The sequence below is a fragment of the Mobula birostris genome, chromosome 2 (assembly GCF_030028105.1).
Source record: "Mobula birostris isolate sMobBir1 chromosome 2, sMobBir1.hap1, whole genome shotgun sequence".
In the NCBI taxonomy this organism is placed as follows: Eukaryota; Metazoa; Chordata; class Chondrichthyes; order Myliobatiformes; family Myliobatidae; genus Mobula; species Mobula birostris.
Window position 1 is genome coordinate 237955378 of NC_092371.1, and position 26614 is coordinate 237981991.

Here is a 26614-nt window from a genome sequence, read left to right on the forward strand (position 1 = left end):
GACTCAATGGGATGTATGGGATCAATGGATGAATGGGATGAACGGCCTATTTCTGCTCGTATGTCATATGGTCTTATGGAGAGTAATTGATCTTTGGGGGTAATGAACTTGTTCGAAAGCTGTCTGGTTCCCCATTAGAAATAAGAGTGGGATGGGGGATGGGTAGAGAGAGCACCTGATTCTTTGAAGCCACTTCATATTACCAGCACAGCTCACATCCATTTACAACGGGTTGGGATTGAGCCACCAATGACTGTTCAAAATTCTAACATGTGTACTTAAATAATGACAACTAGCCAGAATTTCTGATTGCCGGATGTCCTATCTTTACTAAGGTTGGGAGGTCACAATGACTCAGTGACCAATCACATAGCTTTCAGCACAATCAGTCCTCAGGTTACGGAAAGACTTTGTTCCCGTTGTGAATCAGTCAGAAATGAACAGTAAGAGCTGCGAGAGGAGAGGCTGCAGGTGCAGGAAGAATGGCCACGAGCTGACAGTGAGAGAGTGAGTGAGTGAGTGGTGGGGTTCACTCATACATAAAGGGTGGCAATAGGTCAATAAGATGCTCATACCTTAGAAAGGAGCTGTATCTTCTGTTTTTTGACTCAGCTTACTCCTATGTTCTCATCGCTATCCTGGTGATCACTGATAACTCAGTGATATACTATAAAATGTCTGTTGACCATCTCTCCTTCCCAACCACAGAGTTTATGTAGTTGATGCAGACAGATAGCTCTTCCAGCGTTAAGTCCCCTGATACTCTCAACACGCTGGAGGAACTCAACAGGTCGGGCAGCATCCGTGGAAACAATCGGTCGACGTTTCGGGCCGGAACCCTTCGTCAGGACTGTAGAGGGAAGGGGCAGAGTCCCTATAAAGAAGGTGGTGGGAGGGTGGGAAGGAGAAGGCTGGTAGATTCCAGGTGAGAAACCAGTAAGGGGAAAGATAGAGGGGTGGGGGAGGGGAGGGAGGGAGGTGATAGGCAGGAAAGGTGAAGAAAGAATAGGGGAAAACACAATGGGTAGTAGAAGGAGGCGGAACCATGAGGGAGGTGATAGGCAGCTGGGGGAGGGGGCAGAGTGACATAGGGATAGGGGAAGGGAGAGGAGGGAATTACCGGAAGTTGGAGAATTCTATCTTCATACCAAGGGGCTGGAGACTACCTAGACGGTATATGAGGTGTTGCTCCTCCAACCTGAGTTTAGCCTCATCATGGCAGTAGAGGAGGCCATGTATGGACATATCTGAATGGGAGTGGGAAGCAGAATTTATATATGAATACTTGAATACTTGAATACAGTCCCCTGATACTTGTGAATCTTGTAATTGCACAGGTCACCACTTCCTGGGTGCAGTGCCTTTATAGGTGAGTGGCTGTTCCTTCAAGCTCCAACTCCGCTGGATGTTGTTAATAGTCTTCCCATCTTTTTCTTTATTTTGTAATTAAACATTGTAGGCTCTTTTGTTTCAGGCTGCAAATCCTAAATGTCAAGAAATGGATAGTCAAGAATTTAGTTCCAACTACACTCAGTGGCCACTTTATTATGTACCTCCTGTACGTAATAAAGTGGTTACTGAGTGGATGTTTGTGGTCTTCTGCTGCAATCCACTTCAAGGTTTGATATGTTATGCACTTAGAGATAATCTTCTGCAGACTGCTGTTGTAACGTGTGGTTATTTGAGTTACTGTCGCCTTCCTGTCAGCTCGAACCAGTCTGGACATCCTCCTCTAACCTCTCTCATTAGCAAGGTGCTTTTTGCTCACAGAGCTGACACTCACTGGATGTTTTTTTTTGGTTGTTTTTTGCACCATTCTCTGTAAACATTAAATTGTTGTGTGTGAAAATCCCAGGAGATCAACAGTTTTTGAGATACCCAAACCACCCCATCTGGCACCAAGAATTATTCCACAGTCAAAGTCACTTAGATCACATTTCTTTCCCCATTTTGATGCTTGGTTTGAGCAACGACTGAAGCTCTTGGCTATGTCTACAGGTCTTGGCTCTGTCCCTGGCCCAGGCAGTTGACGGCACAAGTTTCAAGATCACCACCATCGTGACAGTGCCGAAGCATTCCAAAGCCACGGGCCTGAATGACTTCCGCCCAGTTGCACTCACCCCATCATTGAAAAGTGCTTTGAGAGACTAGTTCTATCACATCTGAAATCCTGTCTGCCCACTACTCTGGACCCCCATCAATTTGCCTATTGCACCAACAGGTCAACAGAGGACGCCATCTCCATGGCACTTCACTCTGCCCTGACCCACCTGGACAGCCCCAACTCTTACGTCAGAATGCTGCTCATTGACTTTAGTTCGGCATTTAATACTGTGATCCCCTCCAAGCTGATCGCCAAACTTCGCCAGCATCAGCGTATCCCTCTGCAATTAGACCTTGGACTTTCTGACTAACAGACTCCAATCAGTTAAGTTAGACAACCTCTCCTCCTCCACTCTCACCCTGAACACCAGCATGCCTCAAGGCTGTGTGCTGAGCCCTCTTCTGTACTCCCTTTTCACCAATGACTGCATTCCTGTGCATGGTTCTAACTCCATAATCAAGTTCACAGACGACACCACGGTGGTTGGTCTGATCAGAGGGGATGATGAGACGGCCTACAGGGATGAGGTCCAGCACCTGACCGCGTGGTGTACCAACAACAATCTGGCCCTTAACACTCAGAAGAACAAGGAGATCATTGTGGACTTCAGGCATGCCAGGAATCACACTTATGTTCCCATCTACATCAATGGAGCTATGTGGAGCATGTATCAAGCTTCAAATTCCTTGGTGTCCACATTTCCGATGATCTCACCTTGACCCTGAACTCCTCCATCCTGATCAAAAAGGCGCAACAGCGCCTTTATTTCCTGCAGAGCATCAAGAAAGCTCATCTCTGTCCCAGGATAATGACAGACTTTTACCGCTGTACCATTGAGAGCTTACTCACCAACTGCATCTCAGTGTGGTATGGCAATTGTCCCATATTGGACCACAAAGCATTACAGCATGTGATGAAAACTGTCTAGCAGATTATCAGCACCCAATTGCCCACCATTGAGAACATTTACCATAAACGCTGCCTGGGCAGAGCGAAAAGCATTATCAAGGATGCATCTCACCCTAACCATGGACTTTTTACTCTCCTCTCATCCGGTAGGCGCTACAGGAGCCTCCGCTCCTGCACCAAGAGGCACAGGAAGAGCTTCTTCCCTGAGGCTGTGACCCTGCTGAACCTCACATCACAGCGCTAAGCAGTATTGCATCCATATTGTACTGTCTCAGTACTTTTATATTTGTGTGCTGTAGCACTTACTTTTTATTCGTAGTTATTTTGTAAATAGCACTATTCTTTGCATTTCTGGTTAGATGCTAACTGCATTTCATTGGCTTTGTTTCTGTACTCGGCACAATGACAATAACATTGAATCTAATCTAATCTAATCTAATTCAGTTGCTGCCACATGATTGGCTGATTAGATATTTGCACTAATGAGCAGGTGTACAGGTGTAAACAATAAAGTGGTCGCTGAGTCTGCGTTACCGCCTCTATCTGCTAGCTTCATGTTTGTCTCAATATAAATCAACAGATCATTACTTATTTTTGATTACTGATGAGCATTACTACGAGTTGCATGCAGTCTTCAACTTGAGTTATTAGTGGAGAATCAAATAACAAAGTCTGAGTTTTGTTCCGTTGGTTGAGGTAAATTAGATTTGTAGCTGTGGTCAGAAGTAAATTAAATCTGTAGTTCAGACTTAAATAAAATTATTTATGTTACTAATATCTTTGTTATTTTAGTTAATAATTAAATAAAGTTGCTTAATCAAACTATTTATGTTGTTAGGTCTTTCATTGCTGATCCAATCAATCAAGGGGAATCCAAAGACACCTGAGCTTTGTTTAGAGACTGTGGATGTCACTTCAGTAACTGTGAGTTCATTATAGTTCATTATAAAGCAGCTCTATTCCACAATATAATACTGTTTAAAAGTCTTAGGCACATGTATATAGCTACGGTGTCTTAGGCCCAAGAACTTTGACCAGTACTGTAATAATTTTGTGTATTGCACTGTACTGAGGCTGCAAAATCAACAAATTTCATGACACACATAAAAGTTGCTGGTGAACACAGCAGACCAGGCAGCATCTCTAGAAAGAGGTACAGTCCCCTAAAACCCTCACTAATTTTTATAGATGCAGTGTAGGAAGCATTCTTCTAGGGTGCATCACAACCTGGTATGGAAGTTGTCCTGTCCACGGAAGAAGCTGCAGAAAATCGTGAACACAGCACAGCACATCACACAAACCAATCTTCCATCCTTGGACTCACTTTACACCGCACGCTGTCGGAGCAGTGCTGCCAGGATAATCAAGGACACGACCCACCCAGCCAACACACTGTTCATCCCTCTTCCCTCCAGGAGAAGGTTCAGGAGCTCGAAGACTTGTACGGCCAGATTTGGGAATACCTTCTTTCCAACTGTGATAAGACCGCTGAACGGATCCTGACCCTGATCTGGGCCATACCCTCCAAATATCCAGACCTGCATCTCGGTTTTTTTTTGCACTACCTTACCTTCCATTTTTATATTTTCTATTTATGATTTATAATTTAAATTTTTAATATTTACTATCGATTTGTAATCCAGGGAGCTGGAAGCACAGAATCAATTATCGCTATGATGATTGTACGTTCTAGTATCAATTGTTTGGCGACAATAAAGTATAAAGTCAACGTTTCGGGCCGAGACCCTTGAGGACGAAGAGTCTCAGCCCGAAACATCGACTGTACCTCTTCCTAGAGTTGCTGCCTGTCCTGCTGCGTTCACCAGCAACTTTTATGTGTGTTGCTTGAAATTCCAGCATCTGCAGATTTCCTCATGTTTGCGAAATTTCATGACATATGTGAGTGATGATAAACCTGATTCTATTGTGGACTGAGGGTGGGAAGAGGGCAGGGAGAGGGGAATCACAGTTGGGAAAGGGGAAAGGGAGAGGGGAGAGAGTGGGAAGCACCAGAGAGGCATTCTATGATGATCAATAAACTAGTTGTTGGGAATTAAATGACCTTGCCTGATGTCTCAGGGCTGGGTGCGTCTGCATCCGCACCACCCCCATCCTGATCTCCTTATCTGCCACCTGTCCCTCACCCCTCCCTCTGTGCTCCACCCTCAACATCCCCAATATCCTCTGCTCCCACCAGATTTACAAACTCACTCTCTGCTCCACGGTGACAAGTACAATATTGTGCAAAAAAGTTATGTGCCTATGACTTTTGCACAGTACTGAATATGGTGGAGTTTTCATGTAAATCAATTTTTTAGGGTGATGATAACGAAACTAATTTGCTGTACGGTGCCTGACTACAATACAGTGTTCACTGTTCATCATGCCGAAGATTAATTTCATCCCTGCTATGCAGGCAACTTTGTCTTAGATTATCTGAAGCCTAATTGAAATTTCAAACAGTATATTTCTGAGTACTTCGTGTGAAATTAGCTTTTTGTGTTGTGCCAACTCCATACTTCGTACTGGCAAATTCAGATTAATGATCAACGATAGTGACTGAACTGTGTGAAAGAATGGAAGCAGCTCATAGCCAATATGCTTATTACTAAAATCTTGTGAATCACTCCAGCTTATAAAGCGTGAAAAGTGTGCAGACTTAAACAATTTTGACGGAGATAAATTAAGAATTAAATAATGCCCCCAAATTCCAAACACTCTTTTTGCCTGTGGCACCACTGCCACATTATCATTTATTTTGTATTCCAGTACAAGAGAGTCATTAAGTATTGAGCTAGAAAAGTTACAAATCACCAAAGGGATTGCCAGACCTGCTGGCTGTGCTTCATTCTGTTGAATGTCTCCGATTAACTTACAATGAAAACCTTGACCTTGCCATATGATTTGCATGGAAACCTGATTTCCTTTACACTTCCCAGAAAATTATTAATTTTGCATTGCCGGACAATGAAGTAAATAAATGCAAAGATACAGAGCTCTCAAAGTTCAAAAAGTTCAAAGTAATATTTATTAGGAAAGTACATGTAAGTCACCATACACAACCCTGAGATTCATTTTCCTGTGGGCATACTCAGCAAATCTATAGAATAGTAACAATTACAGGATCAATGAAGGATCAAGTGGAGTACATAGAACATAGAATAGTACAGCACAGTACAGGCCCTTCGGCCCACAATGTTGTGCCGACCCTCAAACCCTGCCTCCCATATAAGCCTTAAATTCCTCCATATGCCTGTCTAGTAGTCTCTAAAACTTCACTAGTGTATCTGCCTCCACCATTGACTCAGGCAGTGCATTCCACACACCAACCACTCTCTGAGTAAAAAAACCTTCCTCTAATATCCCCCTTGAACTTCCCACCCCTTACCTTAAAGCCATGTCCTCTTGTATTGAGCAGTGGTGCCCTGGGGAAGAGGCGCTGGCTATCCACTCTGTCTATTCCTCTTATTATCTTGTACACCTCTATCATGTCTCCTCTCAACCTCCTTCTCTCCAAAGAGTAAAGCCCAAGCTCCCTTAATCTCTGATCATAATGCATACTTTCTAACCCAGGCAGCATCCTGGTAAATCTCCTCTGTACCCTTTCCAATGCTTCCACATCCTTCCTATAGTGAGGCGACCAGAACTGGACACAGTATCTCCAAGTGTGGCCTAACCAGAGTTTTACAGAGCTGCATCATTACATCGTGACTCTTAAACTCTATCCCTTGACTTATGAAAGCTAACACCCCATAAACTTTCTTAACTACCCAATCCACCTGTGAGGCAACTTTCAGGGATCTGTGGACATGTACCCCAAGATCCCTCTGCTCCTCCACACTCCCAAGTATCCTGCCATTTACTTTGTACTCTGCCTTGGAGTTTGTCCTTCCAAAGTGTACCACCTCACACTTCTCCGGGTTGAACTCCATCTGCCACTTCTCAGCCCACTTCTGCATCCTATCGATGTCTCTCTGCAATCTTTGACAATCTTCTACACTATCTACAACACCACCAACCTTTTTGTCATCTGCAAACTTGCCAACCAACCCTTCTACCCCCACATCCAGGTCATTAATAAAAATCACGAAAAGTAGAAGTCCCAGGACAGATCCTTGTGGGACACGACTAGTCACAATCCTCCAATCTGAATGTACTCCCTCCACCACCACCCTCTGCCTTCTGCAGGCAAGCCAATTCTGAATCCACCTGGCCAAACTTCCCTGGATCCCATGCCTTCTAACTTTCTGAATAAGCCTACCGTGTGGAACCTTGTCAAATACCTTACTAAAATCCATATAGATCACATCCACTGCACTACCATCATCTATATGCCTAGTCACCTCCTCAAAGAACTCTATCAGGCTTGTTAGACACGATCTGCCCTTCACAAAGCCATGCTGACTGTCCCTGATCAGACCATGATTCTCTAAATGCCTATAGATCCTATCTCTGAGGATCTTTTCCAACAGCTTTCCCACCACAGACGTAAGGCTCACTGGTCTATAACTACCCGGACTATCCCTACTACCTTTTTTGAACAAGGGGACAACAATCGCCTCCCTCCAATCCTCCGGTACCATTCCTGTGGACAACGAGGACATAACGATCCTAGCCAGAGGCTCAGCAATCTCTTCTCTCGCCTCGTGGAGCAGCCTGGGGAATATTCCGTCAGGCCCCGGGGACTTATCTGTCCTAATGTACTGTATGTGTGTGTCAAGTTCAGACTCTACCAGTGAAGAACCATGAAACTTAGTTTCTGTCTCCAGCGTTTTTATTAATAGCATAGTTGTGTAAACAGGCCACATACACAACAGTTCCCTCCAGGTGCTCCGATTTCTCTCCTCAGTCCAAAGACATACCAGATAGGTTAATTGGTCATTGCAAATTGTCACATGATTAGGCTAGGGTTAAATCATGGGCTATCAGTGGTTGCTGGGACAGCATGGCCAGAAGGGTCTACTCTGTGCAGTATCGCAAAATAAAGAAATAAATGTGCTGCTGACGGAAGTAATGTTTTGCAGCAGAGAGAACTAGAGATGTTTTAGTTTAACTTCATTGGCATTTGAGGGCAAACATATCTATTTATCTGTCAAGTCCAGGATGCAGAAAGTTAGAAAATCATGATTGATTATCTATTTATTTATTTATTTAGATACCGCAAGGAACTAGCCCTTCTGGACCTCGAGCCCTACTGCCCAGCAGCCCCCGATTTAACTCTAGCCTAATCAGGAGACAATTTAAAATGACTAATTAGTCTACTGACTGGTACGTCTTCAGACTACCGGAAAAACACGGAGCACCCGGAGGAAGCCCACACATTCCACAAGGAGGATGTACTGACTCCTTACAGATGACGTCAGAATCAAACTCCAAACTCCGCCGCCCCGAGCTGTCTTGGAGTACCCAAAAGGAAGCAGGTGAAGGCATGCACACATAAACAGAAGATGCTGGAAATCCAAAGCAACACACACAGAATGCTGAAGGAACCCAGCAGGTCTGGCTGCGTATATGCAGGGGAATAGGCAGTCAACGTTTCAAGCCAAGACCCTTCATCAGGACTGGAAAAGCAGGGGAAGAAGCCAGAATAGGAAGGTAGCAGAAAGGGAAGGAGTTACAAGCTAGAAGGTGATCGGTGAAGACAGGTGGGTGGGGAAGGTGGGATGCTCGAACACGAGGAAATCTGCTGGATATAGCATTAAACATTGCACATGTTATCATCAAGTTCAGGATTATTGAGCACCCATCATGCCAATTTTTAATTTAATTTAATTTAATTTTTTTGAGCTACCATGTGGAACAGGCCCTTCTGACTCTTCAAGCTGCACCCCAGCAATCCCCAGATTTAATCCGAGTCCAATCACAAGTCAATTTACAGTGACCAATTAACCTACCAACTGTACGTCTTTGGACTGTGGGAGGAAACCGCAGCACGGGGAGTGCTGCTCAGCTGCTGTGGCTTATGAGTTTCCTATCATCCTCCTCAGTGGCAGAACCATACGGTCCGACAGCAGGCTTTCACTGATCCATTGGAAGCGAATATTGAAACCGTTCAGAAAGGTCCCGGATGTCTAGTGATCAGAAGAAGAGCTTAAAACAAAAACTGTCAACAAAACTCTCAGCTCTGACCTCAATTCAGTTGGTAGCCCCTGAAGAGATGTATGGTTCCTCGTAGCTTTGATTAATAGATGGTTTGACATCTGCTCGGTTGCATACAATACACAGAAGGAGATCGTTGCATCTTTTGAAGTAAAAGAATCACAGAGTTGCTTAAAGTAAAAATGAACTTTCACTTTTCCATCTTTCCAAATAGATACATCATTTATTTTTATTGTCATACGGATCTTCATCATTAAATTCTGTTACATTTTCAATTATCTGCTTTGTCAGTTTAAGGCTCATTTGATACAGCAAAGCAGATTACTTATTTTTTATTTAGATTTTTTTAAAGGCAGGGAATTATATTGGTTTTACAATGAATAAATCGCTAGGGTACCTAAAGCACAGTATTTGTCAACGTGGAGCGATGAGTGAGTTTGTAAATTTGACTCGAGCAAAGGATGTTTGGAATAGTGAGGGTGGAGTGCTGTGGGAGAGGTGTGTGTCAAGTGGCAGAGAAAGAGTACAAGGGGTGGGCATGGTACAGGTGCAGACACACCCAGCCCTGAGACACCCGGGAAAGTCATCTGATTCCAAACAATTGGTTTATTGATCATTACAGAATGTCTCTCTGGTGCTTCCCACTCCTTCCCATCTCCCTTCTCCTCTTCCCACCTATGATTTCTCTCTCCCTGTCCCCTTCCCACTCTCAGTCCATAATAGAGACCCGTATCAGAATCAGGTTTATCATCACTCACATACGTCATGAAATTTAGGGGTTTTTTTGCGCACTAGTACATTTCAATACATAAAATGACTACATTTCTGCACTGTACAAAAGTCTTAGGCACCCTAGCTAAATATAGTTGACTAAGACATTTGCACAGATATTTCTAAAACTATTTTACATACATGTTAGTGATGGGGGATTTCAATATATGACATTGAAACACAGAAACATAGAAAGCCTACAGCACAATACAGGCCCTTTGGCCCACAAAGCTGTGCCGAACATGTCCTTACCTGAGGAATTACCTAGGGTTACCCATAGCCCTCTATTTTTCTGAGCTCCACGAGTCTCTTAAAAGACCTAGCGTATCCACCTCCACCACTGTCGACGGCAACCCATTCCACACACTCACCACTCTCTGAGTAAAAAACTTACCCCTGACATCACCTCTGTACCTACTTCCAAGCATCTTAAAACTGTGCCCTCTCATGCTAGCAATTTCAGCCCTGGGACAAAGCCTCTGACTATCCACATAATAAATGCCTCTCATCATCTTATACACCTCTTTCAGGTCACTTCTCATCCTCCGTCACTCCAAGGAAAAACTCCGAATTCACTCAACCTAGTCTCATAAGCCATGCTCCCCAATCCAGGCAACATCCTTGTAAATCTCCTCTGCATCCTTTCGATCATTTCCACATCGTTCCTCCACTTCCTCATCCAGGTCATTTATAAAAATCACGAAGAGTAGGGGTCCCAGAACAGGTCCCTGAGGTACACCACCTGAGGTCACCAACCTCCATGCAGAATATGACCCGTCTACAACCACTCTTTGCCTTCTGTGGGCAAGCCAGTTCTGGATCCACGAAGTAATTTCCCCTTGGATCCCATGCCTCCTTACTTTCTCAATAAGCCTTGCATGGGGTACATTGTCAAATGTCTTGTTGTGAAGATAGATTAGAAAAATTAAGTTGATGCTGGACTCCAAGAGAGAGAACTTCTGGAATGCCTCTGAAATGATTTTTTGGAGCAGCTTGTGGTTGAACCCACTTGGGGATCTGCAATTCTGGATTGGTTGTTGTGTAATCAATTGGATATGATTAGAGAGTTTAAAGTAAAGGAATCCTTAGGAAGCAGTGATCATAATATGATAGAATTCTCTCAGAAATTTGAGAAGGAGAAGCTGGAGTCAGATGCATCAATATTACAGAGGAGTCATGGGAATTACAGAGGCATGAGAGAGGAGCTGGCCAAAGTTGATTGGATAGGGACACCAGCAGGAATGATGGCAGAGCAGCAATGGCTGAAGTTTCTGGAAGCAATTCAGAAGGAACAGAATAGACACATCTCAAAGAAGAGGAAGTATTCCAAAGATAGGATGATGCAACGATTGTTAACAAGAGAAGTCAAAGCCAAAGGGAGGGGTGTTACAGGACTGGGAATTTTTTTAGAAACAAACAGAAGGCAACTAAAAAAGCCATGGGGCGGGGGGGGAATGAAATATGAAGGTAAGCTAGCCAATAATATAAAATTATACCAAATCTTTTCAGATATTTAGAGAGTATAAAAGAGGTGAGAGGAAATTTTGGATAGCTGGAAAATGATGCTGGAGAGATAGTAACAGGAAACAAGGAAATTGTGAACAAACTGAAGAAGTATTTTACATCAGTCTTCACTGCAGTTGCTATTACTAGGGAGATGGAAAACTGAAAGGTCTGGAGGTAGATAAGTCACCTGGACCTGATGGACTACACCCCAGGGTTCTGAAAGAGGTAGCTGAAAAGATTGTGGAGGCATTAGTAATGATGTTTCAAGAATCACTAGACTCTGAAATGGTTCAGGAAGACTGGAAAATTGCAAATGTCACTCCACTCTTCAAGGAGAGAACGAAGCAAAATAAAGGAAACTATAGGCCAGTTAGTCAGACCTCAGTGGTTGGGAAGATGTTGGAGCTGATTACTAAGGGTGCGGTCTCTGGGTACTTGAAGGCACATGATAAAATAGGCCATAGTCAGCATGGTTTCCTCAAGGGAAAGTCTTGCCTTTTTAGATGGTTCCCTTATGTCTTTTGAACAATTATCTAATAAATATAATTTATCAAGAATACATTTTTTTAGATATCTACAAGTTAGAAATTTCCTAAGTACTATACTTTCTTCCTTTCCAATGCTTCTCCTACATACATTTTAGATACTATAATTAACCTTAATCCATGTCAGAAAGGTGCATCGGCTATTATTTATGATATTATTATGAAACCTAGGAAAGCTCCATTTGATAAGATTAGGTCAGATTGGGAACAAGAATTGGGATCTATTATTTCCGTGGATGACTGGGGGCAGATTTTACAATTAGTCAATACTTCCTCTATCTGTGCTAAACATTCCCTAATTCAATTTAAAGTTGTTCATAGAGCACATATGTCCAAAGATAAATTAGCTCGCTTTTATTCTCATAATAATCCTTTTTGTGATAGATGTCCAGGGCAGATAGCCTCTTTAACTCATATGTTTTGGTCTTGTCCTACTCTGGAAACTTTTTGGAGAGACATTTTTAATATTATCTCCAAGGTATTGAATATAGATATCTCTCCTCACCCTATTACTGCTATGTTTGGACTACCTAAAATTTCCAGTAATCTTTCCCCTTCAGCCCGTAGAATGATTGTATTTCTTACTTTAATGGCGAAAAGATGTATCTTACAACATTGGAAAGAGCTTAATGCTCCAACTACCTTTTTTTGGTTTTCTCAGACGATATTATGCTTGAATTTGGAGAAAATTAGAAGCAATCTTTATGACTCCTCATTTAAATTTGAACAGACCTGGAGATCTTTTATTCAATATTTTCATTTAATGTAGTATATACCCTTCTTGTTCTTTTTTTACTGTTTTTAATGGAGGTCGGGATTGAGGACGTGATTTTAAGTTTTTTAACTCTGTTTGCTTTCAAGTTAGCCCATTGCTTTGCTTTGCTTTTAGTTAGTTGCACGGTGGGTTTTTTTGGGGGTTTTTTTTTCCTTTTCTCTATTGATATATATATAAAAATTAGTATACTATTATGTTACCTTGGTACGTTATGTTTAAATTACATTGTTTATATCATTTTTTTTGTATTAATATCTCCTGTAATTTTATTATATTCTAACAGTGTATTAGTGCCTATATGGCTTACCTTTTTGTATACTTATTCAATAAAAAGATTTATAAAGAAAGAAAGGGAAAGTCTTGCCTGACAAATCTGTTGGAATTCTTTGAAGAAGCAACAAGCAGGATAGACAAAGGAGAATCTGTTGATGTTGTGTACCTGGATTTTCAGAAGACCTTTGTCAAGGTGCCACACATGGTATTACAGGAACGATTGTACCATGGATATAGGAGAGTCCGATTGGCAGGAGGCACAGAGTGGGAATAAAGCCTTTTCTGGCTGGCTGCCGGTGACTACTGGTGTCCCACAAGGGTTGGGACCGATTCTTTTTATGTTATATGTCAATGATTTGGATGATGGAATTAATGACTTTGTTGCAAAGTTTGCAGACAATATGAAGATAAGTGGGAGCAGCTAGTTCTGAGGAAGTAGAGAGGTTACAGAAGCCCTTTGACAGATTAGAAAAATGGGCAAAGAGCTGGCAGTGTCAGGAAGTGTATGGTCATGCACTTTGGTAGAAAGGGTAAAAGCATAGACTATTTTCTACATGTGGAGAAATTTCAAAAATCTGAGGTGCAAAGGGATTTGGGAGACCTTGTGCAGGATTTCCTAATGGTTAATTTGTAGATTGAGTCTGTTGTGTGGCAGGCAAATGCAATGTTAGCATTCATTTCAAAAGGACAAAAATATTAAAGCAAGGACGTAGTGCTGAAGCTGTACAAGGCACTGGTGAGGCCTCACTTGCAGTATTGTGAGCAGTTTTGGACACCTTATTTAAGAAAGGATGTGCTGACATTGGAGACAGTTCAAAGGAGGTTCACAAGAATGATTTGGGAAATGAAATGGTTATCATATGAACAGCGATTGAAACCTTTGGGCCTGTAGTTATTGGAATTGAGAGGAATGGGGGGGGGGGATCTCATTGAAAACTATTGAATGTTGAAAGAGTTAGATAGAGTGGATGTGAAAAAGTTGTTTCCTTTGATGTGAGTATCTAGGACTAGTGGGCACAGCCTCAAAATAGAGGGATGTCCATTTAGAACAGAGATGAGGAGGAATTTGTCTAGCCAGAGGTTGTTGAATCGGTGGAATTCATTGCCACAGATGGCTCTGGAGGTCAGGTCACTGGGTATATTTAAGGCGGAGGTGGATAGGTTCTTGATTATTCAGGATGTAAAAAGTTATTGGGAGACGGCAGGAGAATAGTTTGGAAAGGGAAATTGATCAGCCATGATGAAATGGCCCAAATAGTCTTAACTCTTGTCAACTACTCTGTGCTCCGCATTTCCTCTGTTTATCTTCAAACATCTCTTGCTATAGGTATGAATTAGTCTTTGAGATCTCCAATAAACATAATCATAGGATATGAGCAGACATTGAGCTGACTTTTGGAGAAACCAGCACAAAAGCGACCTTAGTACTCATGAATGCCACTAAAAATTTAAAAATGTTCAGACCTGATTTAAGTACAAAACACTTCAGCATGTAAGAGGAATTAGTTCATCAATCATTAAAGAAGTGATTTTTTTTTTGCAGTGCCAAGTATTTGTAAACCTTTCTCAGAATTAATATAGGATGCCCAAAATTCAATTTACCATGCATGATAAATAAATCTACTGGCTTTGATTTTGTAAAGATATGGCTATTGTGATAAATAGCAGCTTGAAAGCTTGAATGTACCTTCATCTATATCGAATAATTAAATTGCTTCAGTTGTTCATACATTTCAAAAACATGATCAAATGCCTTTTCTATAATGTAGGATAAAGGCTTTTTTCTTGTGTGCAATAGCTAACAGCATGTTATAATATGGCACTACTTTCATCCAATATTTTCCAATCATGTGCTCAAAATATTAAATTGAACTAGTCAACATAGCAAAAACAACTTATTATCTTATTTGAGATGTCATCACTTCATAATCAGACGGTTCAATTAAGCAACACACAAAACTGGTGCTTACATTGCTTTCCCAATGGCAGGTCGAGATCTCACAATGCCATCCTTCTTTGCTTTTAACTGATGACCGTGACTTATCCAGTCACATCTTAGATAGGCAACAGGATGATCGAGAACTGCAGGACAATGTGGGAGAGACAGGTTAAAACATAGAAGCATAAAAGACCTACAGCACAATACAGGCCCAAAAATGCTGTACCAAACATGTACTTACTTTAGAAATTACCTAGGGTTACCAATAGCCCTCTATTTTTCTAAGCTCCATGTACCTGTCTAGGAGCCTCTTAAAAGACCCTATCGTATCCGCCTCCACCACCATTGCTAGCAGCCCATTCCATGCACTCACTACTCTCTGCATAAAAAACTTACCCCTCACATCTCTGTACCTACTTCCAAGCACCTTAAAACTGTGCCCTCTTGTTGTAGCCATTTCAGTCCTGGGAAAAAGCCTCTTGTCTATCCACATGATCAATGCCTCTCATCATCTTATCCACCTCTTTAAGGTCACCTCTCATCCTCCGCTGCTCCAAGGAGAAAAGGCCGAGTTCACTCAACCTATTCTTATAAGGCATGCTCCCCAATCCAGGCAACATCCTTGTAAATCTCCTCTGCACCCTTTCTATAGTTTCCACATCCTTCCTGTAGTGAGGTGACCAGAACTGAGCACAGTACTACAAGTGGGGTCTGATATAGCTGCAATGTTACTTCTCGGCTCTCAATCTCATGGTTGATGAAGGCCAATGCACCATATGCCTTCTTAACCACAGAGTCAACCTGCAGAGCAGTTTTGAGTGTCTTATGGACTCGAACCCCAAGATCCCTCTGATCCTCCACACTGCCAAGAATCTTGTCATTAGTACTATATTCTACTATCATATTTGACCTACCAAAATGAACCACCTCACACTTATCTGGGTTGAACTTCATCTGCCACTTCTCAGCCCAGTTTTGCATCCTATCAATGTCCCACTGTAACATCTGACAGCCTTCCACACTATCCACAATACCCCCAACCTTTGTATCATCAGCAAATTTACTAACCCATCCCTCCACATCCTCGTCCAGGTCATTTATAAAAAACACAAAGAGTAGGGGTTCCAGAACAGATCCCTGAGGCACACCACTGGTCACCGACCTCCATGCAGAATATGACCAGTCTACAATTACTCTTTGCCTTCTGTTAGTAAGCCAATTCTAGATCCACAAAGCAAGGTCCCCTTGGATCCCATGCCTCCTTACTTTCACAATAAGCCTTGCATAGGGTAAATTATCAAATGCCATGCTGAAATCCATATACACTACATCTACTGCTCTACCTTCATCAGTGTATTTAGTCACATCCTCAAAAAATTTAATCAGGCTCGTAAGGCATGACCTGCCTTTGACAAAGCCATTCTGACTATTCCTAATCATATTATGCCTCTCCAGGTGTTCATAAATCCTGCCTCTCAGGATCTTCTCCATCAACTTTCCAACCACTGAATAAGACCCACTGGTCTATAATTTCCTGGGCTATCTCTACTCCCTTTCTTGAATAAGGGAACAACACCTGCAAGCCTCCAATCCTCCGGAACCTCCCCCATCCCCATTGATGATGCAAGGATCATCACCAAATGCTCAGCAATCTCCTCCTTCACCTCCCACAGTAGCCTGGGGTACATCTCATCCGGTTCCGGTGACTTATCCAACTTGATGCTTTCAAAAGTTCCTCAATGTCTATATGCTCAAACCTTCCAATCCGCTGTAAGACATCCCTACAATTGCCAAGATCCTTTTCCATAGTGAATATTTTAGCAAAGCATTCACTAAATATCTCTGCTGTCTCCTCTGGTTTCATACACACTTTTCCACTGTCATACTTGATTGATCCTATTCTCTCACGTCATATCCTCTTGCTCTTCACATACTTGTAGATTTATTGATCTTACTGTTGTTTAAAAGGTCTTAGAGTCATCGAGTCATAGAAAAGTACAGCACAGGGACAAACCCTTCAGCCTATCCAGTCCATGCCAAAGCAATAATCTGCCTCGTCCGGGACCTCAGCCCTCCAAACCCCTACTATCCATGTACCTATCCAAACTTCTCTTAAACTTTGAATTTGAGCTCACAAGCACCACTTGTGCTGGCAGCTCATTCCACACTCCCGTGTCCTTCTGAGTGAAGAAGTTTCCCCTCACATTCCTGTTAACTTTTTAGGCCTCAACAACATATTATACAACTTCAACAAAACATTGTGTCTCCTGTATTCAATACTTTGATTTATGAAAGCCAATGTTCCTTTACGTCACTATCCACCTGTGCTGCCAGTCTCAATGAGATATGGACCTGTACCCCCAGATCTCTTTGTTCATCCATACCCCTGTTGGTCTGACCCAAGAGCAATAACTCTCACTTGTCTGCATTAAATTCCATCTGCCCACTACTCTAGCTGGTCCCAATCACACTGCAAGCTCTGAGGGTTTTCCTCTCTGTCCACTGCACCACCAATCTTGCAGTTATCCACAAATTTGCTGACCCAGTTAATTACATTATCATTCTGCTCATTGATATAGATGACTAACAACAATAGTCCCAGCACTGATCCCTATGGCACTCCATTAGTCACAGACCTCCAGTCAGAGAGGCAACCATCTATTAATACTCCATGGCTTTTCCCACAAAGCCAATGTCTAATCCAATTTACTACCTCATTTGGAATACCAAGTTACCGAACTTTCCCGACCAATCTCCCATGCGGGACCTTGTCAAACGTCTTGCTGAAGTCTATATAGACAACATTCATTGATTTGCCTTAATCAAATTTCCTGGTAAACTCATCGAAAATCTCTGTAAGATGAGTTATATGCGACCTACCACACACAAATCTATGCTGACTATCCTGAATCAGTCCCTGCCTATCCAAATAGTCATATATCCAGTCCCTTAGAATACCTTCCAGTAACTTTACCCCTACAGATGTCCAGCTCACCAGCCTATATAATTTCCTGGTTTAGTTTCACAGCCTTTCTTAAACAATATACGCTATCCCACAATCCTCCGGTACCACAGCTGTCGCTAAGGGTGATTTAAGTACCTGTGCTAGGGCCCCGTAAATTTCTGAATTTCTGCACTTGACTTCTACAGGTTCTGAGAAACACCTTGTCATGCCCTGGGGATTTATCTACCCTATTTTGCCTCAAGACAGCAAAAATATCCTCCTCTGTATTCTGTATAGGATCTATGACCTTGCTGCTGATTAGTTTCACTCCTACAGGCGCTGTGCCTGTCTCCTGAGTAAATTAAGGTGCAAAAAATCCATCTCTTTTGTCTCCACTCATAGATTACCATTCTGCTCTTCTAAAGGACCAATTTTGTCCCTTGCAATCCTTTTGCTCTTAACATATCTGTAGAATCCCTTAAGAGTCTTCATCACCTTGTCTGCCAGGGCAGCCTCATGCCTTCTTTTAGGAATCCTGATTTCTTTCTTAAGTATTCTCTTGTATTTCTTATATTCCATAAGTACCTCATTTCTGCCTATACCTTAAAGGCCAGGGAGTGGTGGTCACTGTCCCCCAGATGCTCGCCCACTGAGAGATCTGTGACCTGACCCGGTTCATTACCTAGTACTAGATCTAGTATGGCATTCCCCCTAGTCAGCCTGTCCACATACTGTGACAGGAATCCATCCAGGACACACTTAACAAATTCTGCCCCATCTAAACCCTTGGAACTAATCAGGTGCCAATCAATATTAGGGAAGTTAAAGTCACCCATGATAACAACCCTGTTATTTTTGCACCTTTCCAAAATCTGTCTCCCAATCTGCTCCTCTGTATCTCTGCTGCTACCAGGGGGGCCTATAGAATACCCCCAGTAGAGTAACTGCTCCCTTCCTGTTCCTGACTTCCACCCATATTGACTCAAAAGAGGATCCTCCTACATTACTCACCCTTTCTGTAGCTGTAATAGTATCCCTGACCAGTAATGCCACCCCTCCTCCCCTTTTTCCGCCCTCTCTATCCCTTTTAAAGCACTGAAATCCAGGAATATTGAGAATCCATTCCTGCCCTGGTGCCAGCCAAGTCTCTGTAATGGCCACTACATCATAATTCCATGTATGTATCCAAGCTCTCAGTTCATCACCTTTGTTCCTGATGCTTCTTGCATTGAGGTACACACATTTCAGCCCTTCTACCTTACTGTCTTTACACCATTTATTCTGCTTCTCTTTCCTCAAAGCCTCTCTGTATGTTAGATCTGGCTTTACTCCATGCACCTCGTCTGGCAGCTCATTCCACACTCCCACCACTCTCTGTGTGAAGAAGCCCCCATTAATGTTCCCTTTAAACTTTTCCCCCCTCACCCTTAACCCATGTCCTCTGGTTTTTTTCTCCCTTTGCCTCAGTGGAAAAAGCCTGCTCGCATTCACTCTATCTATACTCATCATAATTTTATATACCTCTATCAAATCTCCCCTCATTCTTCTACGCTCCAGGGAATAAAGTCCTAACCTATTCAACCTTTCTCTGTAACTGAGTTTCTCAAGTCCCGGCAACATCCTTGTAAACCTTCTCTGCACTCTTTCAACCTTATTTATATCCTTCCTGTAATTTGGTGACCAAAACTGAACACAATACTCCACCTTCGGCCTCACCAATGCCTTGTACAACCTCATCATAACATTCCAGCTCTTATACTCAATACTTTGATTAATAAAGGCCAATGTACCAAAAGCTCTCTTTACGACCCTATCTACCTGTGACGCCACTTTTAGGGAATTTTGTATCTGTATTCCCAGATCCCTCCATTCCACTGCACTCCTCAGTGCCTTACCGTTAACCCTGTATGTTCTACCTTGGTTTGTCCTTCCAACGTGCAATACCTCACACTTGTCTGTATTAATCTCCATCTGCCATTTTTCAGCCCATTTTTCCAGCTGGTCCAAGTCCCTCTGCAGGCTCTGAAAACCTTCCTCACTGTCCACTGCACCTCCAATCTTTGTATCATCAGCAAATTTGCTGATCCAATTTACCACATTATCATCCAGATCATTGATATTGATGACAAATAACAATGGACCCAGCACTGATCCCTGTGGCACACCACTAGTCACAGGCCTCCACTTGGAGAAGCAATTCTCTACTCCCACTCTTTGGCTTCTTCCATTGAGCCAATGTCTAATCCAATTTACCACCTCTCCATGTATACCTAGCGACTGAATTTTCCTAACTAACCTCCCATGTGGAACCTTGTCAAAGTCCTTACTGAAATCCATGTAGACAATATCCACTGCCTTCCCTTCATCCACTTTCCTGGTAACCTCCTCGAAAAACTCCAGTAGATTGGTCAAACATGACCTACCACACACAAAGCCATGTTGACTCTCCCTAATAAGTCCCTGTCTATCCAAATGCTTGTAAATTCTGTCTCTTAGTACTCCCTCCAATAACTTACCTACTACCGACGTTAAACTTACCGGCCTATAATTTCCCGGATTACTTCTCGATCCTTTTTTAAACAACGGAACAACATGAGCCACTCTCCAATCCTCCGGCACCTCACCCGTAGACAGCGACATTTTAAATATTTCTGCCAGGGCCGCTGCAATTTCAACACTAGTCTCCTTCAAGGTCCGAGGGAACACCCTGTCAGGTCCCGGAGATTTATCCACTTTAATTTTCCTCAAGAGAGCAAGGACCTCCTCCTTTTCGATCTGTACAGTTTCCATGATCTCACTACTTGTTTCCCTTAATTCCATAGACTTCATGCCAGTTTCCTTAGTAAATACAGAGGCAAAAAACCTATTTAAGATCTCCCCCATTTCCTTTGGTCCCGCACATAACCGACCACTCTGATCTTCAAGAGGACCAATTTTATCCCTTACAATCCTTTTGCTCTTAATATACCTGTAAAAGTTCTTTGGATTATCCTTCACTTCGACTACCAAGGCAACCTCATGTCTTCTTTTAGCCCTCCTGATTTCTTTCTCCTGACACTCTCATTCAACTACTTACCCAAACTTCTCTTAAATGTGCAAACAAAGGAAAGGTCACATCTGCTACATTCAGCTAAGGGAAGCAAGGGCACAGGAAACAATAGAATTTGGACTGATAACATAGATAGTTAGATAGATATATATACTTTATTGATCCCGAGGGAAATTGGGTTTCGTTACTGCTGCACCAACCAAGAATAGAGCATAAATATAGCAATACAAAAACCACAAACAATCAAACAACAAAATGCAAACTATGCCAGATGGAAATAAGTCCAGGACCAGTCTATTGGCTCAGGGTGTCTGACCCTCCACAGGAGGAGCTGCAAAGTTCGATGGCCACAGGCAGGAACAACCTCCCATGACGCCCAGTGTTGTATCTCGGTGGAACATGGCCGGAGTCCAACAGCAAAAAGTTCACTGTCGGGTCTACAAACACGTTCCTCGATCGCAATATGACCGGGATTGCACCATCCGTTGTTAACCAGAACAGCAAGCCCCCAACTCCTTTACGCTTACCGCTCTCAGTGCACTTCCGGTCAGCCCAAGCGGTCTGGAAGCCGTCCATGGAAAAGTTTTGGTCGGATATGTCCTTGTGCAGCCCCGTTTCAGTAAAACACATAACACTGCACTCCCGAAACGTTCTCTGACTCCTGGCTAGCGCCGTCAACTCGATAACAAAGAATTCTCTACAGAGGACTTTGGGAATAGACATTCACAAGGAAACAAAAGAATTCAGGTGCTTCAGGAAGTTAAGCTGCAACCATACAAAATTTTAGTCAGACCACATTTGGAGTTTTGCATGCAGTTCTGGTCACCTCATGTGGAGATTCCGGAAAGGGTGCTGAGGATGCTGACTGGATTAGAGGGTATAAGCTATAAGGAAAACAAACTTGGGTTGTTCTTTCTGGAGCGTCGGAGGCTGAGGGGAGACTTCATTAAGATTTTTATAATTACGAGAGGCATAGATACGACAAAAGGGAATCTTTTTCCAGTGGTAGAAATGTCCATACGATCACAAGATATAGGAGCAGAATTGGGTAATTGAGCCCATCGAGACGGCTCCCTAAAATTGAAATACAGGGTAATCTCGAAGACAAAAATGAAGGGGGCACCTGGATTTGAACCAGAGACCTCTTGATCTGCAGTCAAATGCTCTACCACTGAGCTATACCCCCAACTGCAAATACCAGGACTTGTTTTTATATTTAGGGATGGGAAAGTAAAAAAATGTTTATACACAGACTGGAATGGGTTACTGGGGTATTAGTGGAATCATGCAGTTTAGTGGAGTTTAAGACGTTTTAAGATAGACACATGAATATGAAAGAAATGGAGGGATATGGATGAAATACAGTGATGGACATTCAGTATAAATTGACATCAGATTCGACACAACATCGTGGGCAAAATGGCCTGTCTGTCCTATGTTCTGTGTTCTATCATTTTTCTTTCTATGCCTGATTTGCCAATGAGTTTATCAATTTCAATCTACACCCCTTTCTCAGTCACTGTGCAGCTAATTTCACAATCTGATTAACTGATTCATAGCATCTGATTCTGTTCACTAAGGTGCCTGCTGTCTGGTCTTGCTACAACCTTATCATCCTATACTCTATAGTAATGTGCAAAAGTCTTAGGCACATATATAGGGTTAGGGTGCACAGTACACAGTACTGAAGTAATTTTATGTACTGCTGATGCTGCAAAAAATACAAAATTCATAACCAATGTGAACGATGACAAACCTGATTCCTGTATGGGTGTCCATTGCAGACATCCCACCTCTCCCGGAAGTTCCGGGAGTCTCCCGCATATTAATAGTGGCTCCCTGATGCCCGTAAATTATATACAATATCACGGAAATCAATTTTTTTGAGAGCGAGCGAGAGAAAGCAAGAGAGAGCGCAAGAGCGACTACGAGAGAGTGCGCACACGCGAGGGAGAGCAAGAGCAAGCAAGCGAGAGCACTGAGAGCGCGTGAGTGACCACGAGAGAGAGAGAGAGAGAGCGCGAGCGAGAGCGCGCCATGGCAGAGTATTCCAAAAAAAATATAAAAGGTACGTCACCCCAGACTACACTAAAATGTACCCCTGCCTAATAGGGGTCAAAATAATGACACTGTTGCTCGCCGCACTGTTTGCAACAGTGACTTTTCTATTATCCATGGTGGGTTAAGACTGTAAAAGACATGTTGAGGTGAATTTAACAGGTGTCATTCATTCATTAGCATAGCTAACGTTATTTAAACTAGCTGGCCAGCTGCTAAGGAGCTACTCTATTGCACACATCACACCTCTCCCGGAAGTCTTCGGCAAATTGATGGTGCTACCTCCCTGAAATGAGTTTTTGCATGGTGGGATGTCTGCCATTGCGGACTGAGAGTGGGAAGGGGGCAGGGAGAAGGGAATCATGGTTTGGAAAAGGGGAAGGGAGAGGAGAGAGAGTGGGAAACACCAGAGAAATGTTCTGTAATGATCAGTAAACCAAATGATTGGAATCAAGTGCCATTGCCTGGTGTCTCAGGGCTGGGCGTGCGGTATTCCTTCTCTCCCACCTCCCCCACACCCCTCTGACGGTGCTCCAGTCTTGCCATTCCCAACATCCTTTGCTCCCACCTGATTTACAAACTCGCTCTCCACTGAATAGTGACAAATACTGTACTGTGCAAAATCTTGGCACCCCAGCTATTTATACATATATGCCTAAAACTTTTGCACAGTACTGTTTACAACAAGACCACACATAAAGCATGCAGAGTATTCTTAAGAACTAATTGTGGACTTCAGAAAAGGTAAGACAAGGGAACACACACACACACACCAGTCCTCAGAAAAGGATCAGAAGTGGAGGGAGTGGTGAAGTAAGAAGCACTATTTCTAATATGACCAAAAACAATCAATGATTTTTAGAAACATAGAAACATAGAAAACCTAGAGCACAATACAGGCCCTTCGGCCCACAAAGTTGTGCCGAACATGTCCCTACCTTAGAAATTACTAGACTTACCTATAGCCCTCTATTTTTCTAAGCTCCATGTACCTATCTAAAAGTCTTTTAAAAGACCCTATCGTATCCACCTCCACCACCATTGCCGGCAGCCCATTCCACGCACTCACCGCTCTCTGCGTAAAAAACTTACCCTTGACATCTCCTCTGTACCTGCTCCCCAGCACCATAAACCGGTGTCCTCTTGTGGCAACCATTTCAGCCCTGGGAAAAAGCCTCTGACTATCCACACGATCAATGCCTCAAATTTTTATTAGAAACTTCCAAAGATTATCAGAAATTTTATAAAAAAGAAATTATATTCCGCTTGCATTGCTACTAGAAGAAGCAAAACAAACATCGAAATTGTAAAATACCAAACGAAGGAAGGTGCTGGCCCTCCCCCCACCCCCACCCCGCCAGTGTTCTCCCATCAGAAGACAGGCTCTGTTGGTCAATGAAAGACTTCAATAGACTGAAGGGTCTGGACTGTATACCAGCACAAAATAAACTGCAGATGCTGGGGTCAAAGCAACATTCACAACACGCTGGAGGAACTCAGCAGGTCGGGCAGCGTCCGTGGAAAAGATTGATCGACGTTTCGGGCCGGAACCCTTCATCAGGACTGTAGAGGGAAGGGGCAGTGGCCCTATAAAGAACGTTGGGGGAGGGTGGGAAGGAGAAGGCTGGTAGGTTCCAGGTGAAAAACCAGTAAGGGGAAAGATAAAGGGATGGAGGAGGGGAAGAAGGGAGGTTGGAGGCTTCTCAGGTTGGAGGAGCAACACCTCATATACCATCTCAGGAGTCTCCAGCCCCTTGGTATGAACATAGAATTCTCCAACTTCCGGTAATTCCCTCCCCCCTCCCTTCCTCTATCCTTATGTCACTCTGCCCCCTCCCCCAGCTGCCTATCACCTCCCTCATGGTTCCGCCTCCTTCTACTACCCATTGTGTTTTCCCCTATTCCTTCTTCACCTTTCCTGCCTATCATTTCCCTGCTTCCATTCCCCCACCCCTTTATCTTTCCCCTTACTGGTTTTTCACCTGGAACCTACCAGCCTTCTCCTTCCCACCCTTCCCCCACCTTCTTTATAGGGCCTCTGCCCCTTCCCTCTTCAGTCCTGATGAAGGGTTCTGGCCTGAAACGTTGACTGATCATTTCTACGGATGCTGCTCAACCTGCTGAGTTCGTCCAGTGTGTCGTGGACTGTATACATACAGTTCCGACTAGATTATGTGTGGTTGGCTTGTGTGTGCGGGGACTGGGCCTCAAGCCAGGGTGTCGACAGGGAAGGGCATCGGAGCCAGTGCGTCGCCAGGGAAGGGCATCGGAGCCAGTGCGGTCCACCGGGAGCGGTGTGGCACGGTGTCCAGGCTGAAGCTGGTGCTGCCTACCCCCTCACCCCAGTGTTGACTTGGCTCAAAGATTGAGAGGAGATTTGATAGAGCTATACACAATTATGAGGGGTATAGATAGGGTAAGTACAAGCAGGCTTTTTCCAGTCTGGACTACAACCAGGGGTCATGGGTTAAGGATAAAAGGTGAGATGTTTAAGGGGAAACGTCTTCACTCAGAGGGGTGTGAGAGTGTGGGATGAGCTGCCAGTGCAAGTGGTGCAAGCGAGCTTGATTTCAACGTTTAATAGAAGTTTGTATAGGTACATGGATGGTAGGGAGATGGAAGGCTATGGTCTTGGTGCAGGGGGTCGATTGGAGTAGGCAGTTTAAAAAGTATACAAGATACTTTAAAAAGTATACAAGATATTAAGAGGAATAGATAGAGTGGACAGCCAGCGCCTCTTCCCCAGGGCACCACTGCTCAATACAAGAGGACATGGCTTTAAGGTAAGGGGTGGGAAGTTCAAGGGGGATATTAGAGGAAGGTTTTTTACTCAGAGAGTGGTTGGTGCGTGGAATGCACTGCCTGAGTCAGTGGTGGAGGCAGATACACTAGTGAAATTTAAGAGACTACTAGACAGGTATATGGAGGAATTTAAGGTGGGGGGTTATATGGGAGGCAGGGTTTAAGGGTCGGCACAACATTGTGGGCCAAAGGGCCTGTACTGTGCTGTACTGTTCTATGTTCTACGTTTTAAAAGGTTTCGGCATGGGACTAGATGGGCCAAAGGACCTGTTTCTGCGCTGTACTTCTCTGTGGTTCTACTTTATTTTCCAGTTGAATCCAAATAGCTAGAATTAGAGATTACCAAGGATAAATAGCCATATCGTGTTAATCTTAAATCAGAGCTTATATTGTGCCACTGAATTAACTTACACTGATAGAGCTTACAAATTAGATATGTAATCAAATCGAAAAAAATAACCTGTGACACCAGAGAGAAAGAAAATTAAATTACAGTCACTAATAGCAGGTCAAAAGAGCCTGAGCCCAGCTAATGAAAGTCACCACAAGATAAGCCTGGTTACAATAACTGCCTTCGAGTAACTGGGGCAGACATTCATCTATTAGGCAATCAATTCACAAGCGAGACACGAACATGTTTACGGCACAATATAATGAGCAAAGCATCTATCTGTTCTGGCAGGAAGCTGCCCTGATTCCCCAGTGAAAGCCATTAGAAAGGTTCTCTGCAGTACTGGTATATTTCATCGGAGTTATTCCATCATTCGGAGTCACTACTATTCTATTGAGCTTTGACTGGTTGTTTAAACCTTTCAGTGACCTTTGCCTTCACAAGGTTTG

General features: G+C 43.2%; 1 non-coding gene across 1 annotated transcript; it reads right to left on the reverse strand.

Annotated features, from left to right (window-relative positions):
• Positions 1-22028: 22028 nt before the first annotated feature.
• trnac-gca (transfer RNA cysteine (anticodon GCA)) lies at positions 22029-22100 on the reverse strand. Its single transcript has one exon. It is a non-coding gene; the product is annotated as a tRNA-Cys (tRNA).
• Positions 22101-26614: the final 4514 nt, after the last annotated feature.